Source organism: Apteryx rowi, unplaced genomic scaffold (assembly GCF_003343035.1).
Source record: "Apteryx rowi isolate R43461 unplaced genomic scaffold, aptRow1 scaffold_30, whole genome shotgun sequence".
Classification (NCBI taxonomy): Eukaryota; Metazoa; Chordata; class Aves; order Apterygiformes; family Apterygidae; genus Apteryx; species Apteryx rowi.
The window spans coordinates 3,517,780-3,528,633 of NW_020449419.1; positions in this window are offsets into that span (position 1 = coordinate 3,517,780).

The window sequence follows — 10,854 nt, forward strand, 5'->3', positions numbered from 1 at the left end:
TATATATATATATATATATATATATATATATATTTCTCCTAGCGGAAAAGGAGTGGGGCGCGATGCTCTAAGCGCAGGGAGAGGGTGCGCGGCGCGGCGGGCGCAGTTGCAGCCCCGAGCACGGAGGACACCGAGCGGCAGCGGGCGCGGCCCCCCGCAGCCCCTGCTCGGGGCCGGGGCCGGGGCGCGACGGCGGGACGCCCCCGGCGGCGGGACGTCCCCGGAGGTAAGGGCGGCGGGAGCGCGGGGTCGCGCCCGCTGCCGCTCGGCCAACTTCGGCGGCGGGAGGCGGCGCGGGGACAGCGCWCCGGGGGCGGGGGGGGAAGGAAAGGCCCCTTCCTCCTTCCACTCTCTGCCCGGGACACGATCCGCGCTGACGAGCGACAGGGAAATGTTGAGATTTTTACCCCTGTGCTGGGGGTGGTAGGGGGGAGTGGTACAGCAACCGTCTCTTGTTTTGTTTTAGTTTTCAATGAAATCTAATTCATAAATCGGACATGCTCAGGCTCAGAAGACTAATTCATCCCCTAAAACAAACGCATCAGTGATTGCAGGCACCCAAACGTGACAAGCGTCTCAATATGCCAAGGATCCAGAGAAAACAAATTCATTCAGGAGCCCGAAACGTAATTAAAACTACTGCCAAGAAAATGAGTTGAGAGCAGGATGTTACCAAGATTATTAAGTTGCTGAGGGGCTGAGGCACGGCCCGCTTTAGCGATACATATAGATAATGTCAGCAATTGGATAACACGAGGCAGAGCGATTCCTGGAGGTCGCCGTCTTGCAAGCACAAGTCTAGTAATACAGCACTGTGGCCAGATCCTGCTCCCGGAGAGGGAACGCCAGAGCTCCAGAGACTCCAGGGGGAAGGATCAGGCCCCGCCTGCTTCACACAAGCTGTCTGTCCACACAGGGCTTAAGAGGGGGGCTTCTCTGGTGCAAATGCCTAAACAGTCCATTTTCCCCTTTCTTTATACCAGCAATGTCATACCAATTCAGCATACCTTTTATAAGCGTCACCTTGCATATGCACTACTAAATTCTCCAGATACTTAGGATTATTTGCTTGCAAGAGAGATTGCTGCAATGCATTTATTTAATATAGAAAACATTTTTTTCATGCAGAGCACGGAACAGCAAAAACACTTAATACTAAGGAGTAGCAGATATAGATAAGCTTTACAATGGTGGGGGAGGTAGGAGGGGGGAGGGAACACATGTATAGATGGAGCAGAGTGAAAGAGAAGGAAGCTGAAATTGAAATGATAGGAACAAGAATCCCTGTTGATCCACAGGCATCAACAGCTTCCTATTCAGTGGTAGGTACAAACATAGCTTTTGAACAGGGAAAAGCAGGGGGTGAATAAAAAAAGATATACTTTTTAAAAATAAATCACTTGTTAACTACTCTTACTTACAGTCCTTGTTTTAAATATGCAATTTCACATTGATCAATGCAGAATGATTAAAAACCATACTCCATATTTCATGTAATAAAAACACTTAATTCAGGTAATTGGCTTCTGGGACAAAGATCAATAGAAATGTTCCTTATTTGACTACGTTAGCAAGTTGAAATTAATTCTAATTTACATTCGTTCCAATCAATATGCACTTAGCGACTTACATAGGCTCTTTAAAAAGTTAAACACCTATATTGACCACAGTCATATATATGACAGTAACAAGTACATGTTTGGGAATTACAGAAAAAAAAAAGTGTTGCCACAGAACCAACCTCTGACTTCTGTAGAGGAAAGGAGGATTAAATTTGTTGGTGTTTGAAAAGCACTTTGGGATCTTAGCCAGAAACTTCTAGAAATATACAGCTCTTATCCCAGTGATTTATACAGGCATCCGAATACCAGTCAGTTATGCTCCAAGCCCTTGAGAGCAGGCTTGCCTCTTAAGTTTGTACAGTGAGGTCTTGACCTCAGCCTGGGACACCTCTGGCTGCTATTATAATAATAATAAAATAGTAATACTAAACATTAAAAACCCAAAATGCAGTGAATTAGGCAAGCTACAGAATTTCCTGAGAAATTCAGAAGCAAATACTCTGCACACAGAAAATAATCCAATCCCAGCCAAAAGAAGGAAAAGGGAAAAAGCACAGAAGCCCCAAACACCATAAAATAGGCCAACAGAAACAGAGGCCAAAAGGGTAGGGGGGGGAATATTTGTCACAGCCAATGGACAATAAGACACAAGGAAAATGCCTGGAAGAAAGCCCAAATGCCATCAAACCAGACTTCTAACATGCAAACTACAATGAAACTGATCCACAGTGGTGCGGAAACAGAAACAGCATATCTTGACCCGAAGTACGAAGCTGTGTAGAGAGGCCCAAACTTCAGCACCTTGGCTTTTCCTTGCTTAACTTTATGGAATGAAAGGAAGTGTCAGAAGAGGAAAGAAAACAAAGCCCCAACCCACAGCCATATACTTCAGTGTTGCTAAAGCCCTGAGTGGCTGCAGTCATCCTGCTGTACATCAGAGGGCTGAATCAAGGCTTCCAGACTCTCCAAACTTTTGACAGCCCTGCACAAAACCATCCATTAAAAAGAGAAGCAGGAGTTTGTAAGAATGACCAAAGAGCAGATCTGCAACTTCAGTAGCATCTCTGCAAGGTGGAGACAACTTTGTTAAATCAGGTTTAAAATGTGATTTAAGTCAGGCTTTTGAAATTATTGCCATACAGCTTTTATTTAAAAAAAAAAAAAAAAAACACTTTGGCTTGGATTATGCTTTTCATAATGCTGTTCAATGGAAAGAACTGCCCTGCCTCCTTCCCCCAGTACTTCCCTCCTTCCAAAAAAGCCATCTATGTTGAATTTTCTAAGCCCAGAATAAATGAGGGAGTTCATTTCAATTCTGCCATTCATCATGTGCAATCGGAAGAGCACTGACATTTTGCGGAGGGTGTACATTGTTTAGACACAGCAGTCAGCACTAAAAGGCTAATCCATTTGCCAGCATTTTGCATATTAAAAACGTTACAACTTGCCATGATATTCTACCGTCATTGCATAGGGGACAACTCATTACGCATTATTACATAAGGCACCACTGGATTTACAGTGCAAGTGGAAGAATGGCATATCATCAGAAATATGCAAGGTAAATAAAAATTCAAGCAACAGTCACTATTCAAAGTTCAATTCCTTGGCAACAGAGAAAATTCTATGCACCTCTCTAACAGCTCTATTACCTTTGCAAACCACTGTGGTGATTTTAAGCTAACCCATCATGAGATATTGCTGTGCTTATTTCTGTTGTCAGAATGAACATGGAATGAAATTTGTACCAAATGGCTTTTGCAACTGCACCAGCATGGTTGAATGAGGCCCTGAAACTACACTGCAGTTAGAACTGCAGAACATCCCAGAACGGTGAACTGGAAAGCTTGTTAAGGCCCACAAGAGTCTGGTGCCCAGGGCTCTGTCCCTCTCTGCTGCCACCATGAGCACTAAATGCATTTTGAAAAATATCATCAGAAGTGCAGCTGCAGGAAATGCCTGGATCTGGAAGACCCCTGATGTCTACTGAGCATATATACCACAGCATGCAAAACGCTGCTTCATGAGCAAGCACTCTGCAAGATCAGCGCCTTGAGACTCCTGGAATATCAAAGCCTATGCTCAGAATAAATGGAGTGCCTGAAAGATTCACCATTTCTCCTGTCTTCTCCTAACTTCCATCCATTTACTATAGCTAGGCTAAGGCTTCCATACATGAAAACTGGGACAATGCTAAGGGCACAAAACAGGGGGAGGAGCACTGGGGGGAAAATTTTGGATGTTGTCTAGTAAGCGGAAGTACAGAAAAAAGACTCACAATCTGGATGGTATGGATAGTCTAGATAGGGGGAAATAATCTGCTTTAAAGCTACCCCTATAGTTTTTTCAAGAATCTTTTAACTTTACTAGGGGAAGGGAAGTGGGGGGGGAATTCTCCAGTCCCCCCGACAGCACAAATCCATCATGGCCCATGCATTTACACCTAGTTAAGATGGTCCCTAGAACATGTGTGTGTGTAGATCTATGTGTATACACATATGTATCCTAGCAACTATTATCCTTCCCTTGAAAGAAAATGGAACTGCTCCTCTATAGTTATACTATACAGGTATAAAGATGCAGCAAGTATCTCCAACTGTTAACTGCTCAGTTTATGGGCAGTTTATTGTAAAAATTAAAAAAATAATCAGTAAGATTCTCTACACTATATTTAACATTTTTCTCCTTCCCAAATAACCAACAGAAGGTCTATAGTTACCACAAAAAYTGAGTTTCATCACATTTTGGAATAAGAAATTTAGTAGTTCTGCTTCTGTTTGGAAATAGTAATGCAAAAACTCAGACCTACTATATATCCTCAAGTTTGTGGATTTTTGCATTTAAGAAGTGACTTCATGGTCATTCTCCTGTGCTGACAGCTCTAGGTTTCAATTGCTTTATTGAAGCTTCCTTTAACTTAGTAAAACCTTTTTTCTTTTCATGGTAGATAGGATAGTATGATAATCTTCCAGGAATAATGGACTAGACTCTCTCTGCAAGAAGAGGCTGCTGAATTATAGAGGTCCTTGTGGGACAGTTGACATTCTTGATTAATTTATGTGCCTACTAACAATCTGAAGCTTTGCTACAGTCAATACTTTATTCRGACTGACATGACTTGTAAGATGCCATAAAGAAGGGAAAGCACATTTACTTCCAGATTTTTACCAGATTTAATTCAGCAGAGTACACACAGCCCACATTTGATTTAAATCATGCTTATGTTTGCTTAATTTCATCAGTTCAGTATCTGTTGCATCTTGGTAAGATTCATATTTAATTCCCTACTCTTCCATTTGCACCTTTTCATGCCCTATTTTTCTTTAACAGTCATTTTCTTCAAAATAAGTCCTCATATAGGCTTTTCCAGCCTCGTACATTTTCCTAGTGGCATAAATACACTCTTAATTTAGTCCAAGGCAGGCTGTATCAGTGTTAGTAAATTTAATCTCTGTCTTGGCATTTGTATTTAATAAACACTTTGATTCAGAAGAAACTCAAAAGGAGTCTGTTTATTCACAATATTTTACTATCATCAATATGTATTTTGTAGGGAGCTCTAAAACACAGGTGGCCAAAGAATCCATTACCATTAGAGATGCAAGTATAACTCAGTTACAGGAAAAACCTTTCTCCATCATTGCTAAGCAAACTCCTTGACATTACATCCACTGGACACTAAGGAGACCCACATATAACTTGCTGTTTTTCTGACTGGAAAACTCTTAACTTTGTAAGCTAGTTTTCCTGAGCAGGGATCCATTTTTGAAAAATGGGAGTCTGAGGGGAAAAAAGAGGTACAATTGCCATCTTCGCTACAGCACAAATACATAAGGTACAGATACATCATCCTTTCTACCTAAGGATATGAACTCCCAAGGTAAAAAAGTTTATTAGTTATTCATAATTTAATAGTGGCCATTCTATCAAGATAATCTCTGAATTAGCCTCATTGGCACCCATTCGAAGGGGAAAAAAATTACAAGTTTCTCCACCAAACAGACATAATACTCTCCAAGAGAACTCCTGCTCCTGGATGTTAAAGACGAGAGTAGAAATAATACTGCATCCATTGTCCCAGTATTTGAAAGTTATTCAAAAACATCTTGGGTGCTTCATACTGGACCATCTAAAATGCACATACTGTTCAGTCTCATTTCTGTTGAATGAGCTGCCTTCTACGGATTCAGAGACCATGCTAAACCAGCTGTCCTTCTGCCACCACAGTCACCCAAAGAGACAGGCCCATCCAAAAAGGAAAACACAGACAAGAAAAAACCCAGATCTCATTACATGTGTAACCACTATAAATACCTACTGACTGATTTCACATAAGACCGCTGTTTTTTCTCAAGTAATAACAGGTCAGGAATAACATCTACATTTTATAGATACTTCACTGTAAATGTTTCCCAACATGAATAGGACATCATCCACAAAACAACACCGAAAAGAATATACCCCTTACTCTGTTAGAACTGATCTAAACTGTGGGATGGATATGTTAAAYAGAGGAAAGAGCAAATTACTAGAAGTAGTCCTGCAGATCATTTCAGTTAGCCCAAGACCTTGTAGAAGTCATTTTCTTGGTATTTCTCGCTGTACCCACCTACAAGGTAATTACACCAACAGTAGATGCTGGATGCTGCTGCGCAGTGAGGCGGAGAGCCAGAAAAGACTTAACATGTACATTTGAAAAGTTGTGCCCTCCAGCCAAGACATGGTAACTGACTTTGTGTTTGCTCCCAGTTCATCGCAAATGACACTGAAAAGTGACATAAGCAAAGAGATTTTCCTACAAGCCAGGAACTTGAACACTATCCTTTACAGCATCTCAGTCACAGAATAGGGATCTTTTCTATTGCACTAACTCAATCCTTTGCCATCACTAAATACTCATGCAGTTTGTATGTGCAGTCCTTTAAAAACCTCACAATGAAAAGTACTCTAAGTGGAAAGTAATTTTACCTTTAAGAAAACCTGATCTTTCTCAACAGTCCAATCTAAAACATATTCTATTTAATGACTGTCTCACAATAGGCCACTTCTCCCAGCTGATAAAGTCTCTCTTTTGACTCGTACTGCTGTGTCATGGAGTATATTATTTTTTCAGCATGCTTTTGCAACATCTGCCTTGCAACCATTTGTACAAACAAGGGCATATCTGCCTTTTCAGTGACTCCATTGGCATTAATGGCAGTCACAAATACAACACAGGGGAGAATATACTCTCCCAGGGATCTGTGTTCCTTTCAGGAAAAGGCTGCCCATCTTGGACTTGAYAATTCACACCCATTTTTCCAGGGATGGATGAAATGAAGATTTTATAACAGAAACATCAGGTTGACTCTCATTGTATGCCTGACTTCAAAATTTATCTCAAGAAAGCCTGTACTTATTATTTTGTCTCTTAAAAAAAATAAAACAACCAGTAYGTTAAACTGTCATGGTATTTCTCAAGTTTTCTACTGAAAAAAATGGGACTTCTTTTTTTAAGGGCAGTGTAACCCAGCAGTTAGAGCAGAGGGGCCTTGATTCCTGGGCTCCATTCCCACCACTGTCACTGATTCATTTCATGACTAATCAAGTGGACTGTTGCATGAACACTGTATTCAGTTCTCAATTTAAGGGCGAACAAAAACATCAAGTTCCTTCCCTCAGTTTCCACACCCTGTCAGCTGTCCTACTTTTCTGAGAGGTGTAGGGGAGACAGTGTAGGTTTGTCTTTGGCTGGACAAACCATTAATTGTAAGTAACTTCAAGTCTGTGAATTGTACAGATAACATAAAATTTTCTCACATTTAAAATAATTTCAAGCAGAAAATACTTTCTGTCTGTGGTCCTATTCCATGCGGTTGAGTCTGGATGCAAATGTTCTATATCCATACTTCCCTGCCACACTGACAGACAGGACTTCAGTTGTCCAATGCTTTCAATTTTTAATCCAATATAGGGAGAAAAACATATAGCTGGAGGGGAGCAGGAAAAGCTCTAGAGATTAGCCCACCCAGAACTGCAAGTGGCCAAGTAGTTATACTCACCTGAGAGTGAGATTCAAGTCATTTCTTTAATTCTGGTAGAGTTGGCACCTGAACTACATCTCCCACCTGGGAAAGGGGTGTCCTCATCACTAGCTGTTGTGGAAGGAGTGGGGGAAGAATGTACACCTTTTTCTCAAAAGAGAGAGAGAGACAGAGAGAGAAAAAAAATTGAAATATTTTCATTTTGGCCTGGTGAGAAAGAGGGAGAGGAGAGAAAGGGACACAAACACACCACTTCCTTCCTACATCTAGGTTGTACAGGATGTTTCTGTGCATGAATGGAGTAGTAGGAGTCTAAGCCAGCTTTCCCTGTGTCAATAAGTTTGTTCGTGCCAGGTTGATTTTCTATGCATGTTTTACACTACTTGTTGAAACTTAGCTTTTTCCATGAACACTCCTGCCTATGAATGCACCCAAGCATTCACAAGCTTTCCAATAGTTCAAGTCACATCTTAATGGTGTATCATCTCTTCATCTCTCTTTATTCCTTCACCACTTATCCTTTCCCATTTACACAGCCTCAATACAGGACTTGTGTTGAAAACATAAATGTATATCATAGATTAGTTCTCAGTGCTCTTTACAATGTGGCCAGTGGAAATAGGTGAGCCAGGACCACATGGCTTTCTACCTTTCCACATAGCATGTGGGTTACTGCCACAGTACATACATTTAAATCACACAAAAAAGGTGAATTAGTTTAAGAATTCTCAAACACTTCAATTCTTAGTATGGAACACCTGAAAGCACTGAAACCAGCCACCTCCTCCTATTGGATCCTATTAGAAATGAAGTTAAAAGTGAATCTACACACACAATTATTAATGTGCATACCTGAATTATTTTACACCTGACACACCAGTTCTTGGATAATGAGTATAAAGAGGCCCAGAAGTTTTTTTTCTGGTCTTCTAACAATTCAAAGATATTGTGATAAACGGTTTATGCAGAGGGCTGGGACAGCAGAAAGGATGTGGCACTTAAACTATCCAGTATTCCCCAGGAGGAATGTCATGTCATAGCACCCTTGTGAATCTTCACCAGCCAATATTTCTAAAGCTCCCATGTTCACCAATATCTTCATAACACCATTAAATATACTATCTTACTCTCAACCTAAAGTGCATTGCATGTATAACTATATATTAAACTGTAGCTCTATACTACACAGATGAATGCAAGTCTGCAATTCAAATGGCTTTGTTTGCTGCACTGCCATATTATCACACATGGCTTTATCATGCAACATTGATTTTTAAGCAATGGCATTGATTAGGAGTCTCATTTAAAAAATGCTAGCAGGATACAGCCCTTAGATAAGTACTTTAAGACCAAATTTAAGCTGCATTCTCCAGCAACTCTCCTTTCTTTACAGACACTATAACAGAATCACAAGTAATGCTGCTGACTTCAACATGTATTGGGGATTTACACCTGTATGATTTCAGTAAAATGAGGTCTTAGCACTTCATACTTACACAACTCTAATATGCTTTAGAATGCTTTTCCTTTTAATGTAAAGCCTCTTTTTTTTCCACTAGCTAGGAAAGAGGCTTGTTTTCCTGAGAGATAAGTTTATTAAATTGAATTTGACCTTTTAGAGCATACCTAGGCACAGATTTCTGCTCCCTGGAAACACAAGTGATTTCTTCACGTACTGCTCTGAGTCATGCAAGACTCTACAAGCAAGTAAGCAAACCATTCTTGGAAGAACAATTTACATTAAATAAATTATCAAACCCAAACCCAAAGAATATCCTTGCACATACTTTCTAGATGCCATACATTACCATATAAAACCATTACAACACCATTTTTATGCTTTCAAGCAGTCCTCCACATCTATCATTACCATAACATTACTTGACCAATTTCCCTGGGGTCCTGCTCATTCTATTCCAAAAACAAGCTTTAAATGCCCTTCCCAAGACTTCCATGCAGCTTGTGCTGCTTTTGTTCTCACAGTTCTCAATGGCTCCCAAGTTGGTTGAAAACTCCTAGTTAGTCTTACTGCTTTGCTACCTGAATCCCAATTCACAAAGTGGGTTTCTTGCAATAACCCACAAGGACCATGCTTTTCCAGTTCTGGCTTGTTCCTTCCAGGAAGGTTGTTCAGTACATCAGTGAACTCCCTCATCTGTGCAGATCCACAAATCAATTATCTGTTACCCAAGTAGCTAAACAGCCTTTTCCTCACACAGTAGGCGGAGAAAAGCCAAGAACAGGCAGTCCTTACCTTTCTTACCACAAACTCCTTGTTTCACTCTTGGGACTTATAAACACCAGGAATATAAAGACCTCAAGTTCACAGTGACCTTTACGGTAATGTGTTACAACAAAGAGAGATTCTGTTTCTGAGCCCTGTTTGGAGTGTTGCCTCTAAACTGTTATTAATCACTTGTGCTTTTGGGACTCACCATTATGGAACAATTATATTTTACTTTCCTTGGTGACTCTGCATTTTTGGAGAGCTTTGATTCTACCACATTAAGTAAAGCAGGTTCCCCTTTCAAGGGACAGATGATTTACAGTCAGGGTCCAAAGAAATCCAGCAGAAAGACTAATTCAAGGAAAGATGCACCCATTATTCAATTGCTCCATATAGTTCCTAAAATTTACCCAGTAGAATGCATTTAGGAGAGATGGGAGAGACAGCAGCATTTGCTACCCTTAAACCTTTCTGCTTAGTCCAAGCCTCTCTTTCCAACTTGCACTCCTAGACCTCTTAATTAAGTGCAAACCAATCCTACAAAATGAGTCAAAGCCTTAGTTGCTCCACCACCTTCATCTACGTCAACTGAATTACTATAATAAGTTACACAGGGCTTACAAAGAGGGGCACAGAAGGACCAGCAGCAAGTGTTATAGTCCTCATGACCCTGAAGACCTTCTGTATTTGATTTAGGAATAGTCCTATGCCAAGACTCGCACTTCTTTCAGCATAGGACCAAACCCAAACTTCTATATAACAACAAGAGACTAAAATCAGACTGGTATAATAACAGGAGACTAAAATCAGATTGGCCTAGGATCACTACAGTAAAATTGTCACTTCTCCACAGGTCCCTCATTTCACTGCCATGGTTATTCAGAGTCTCCCCACCCAGAAGAAAGCAATTGCTCTCAACACTGTCACGGTTTAGAGAGCTCACTGGATTGATTTGCTTCAGCAATTTGATCTGCTGCTGCTGCTTTGTCATCACCTACTTGGCTTGCTTTTGAAAGCTCAAAAGGTTCCCAAACTGCAAACC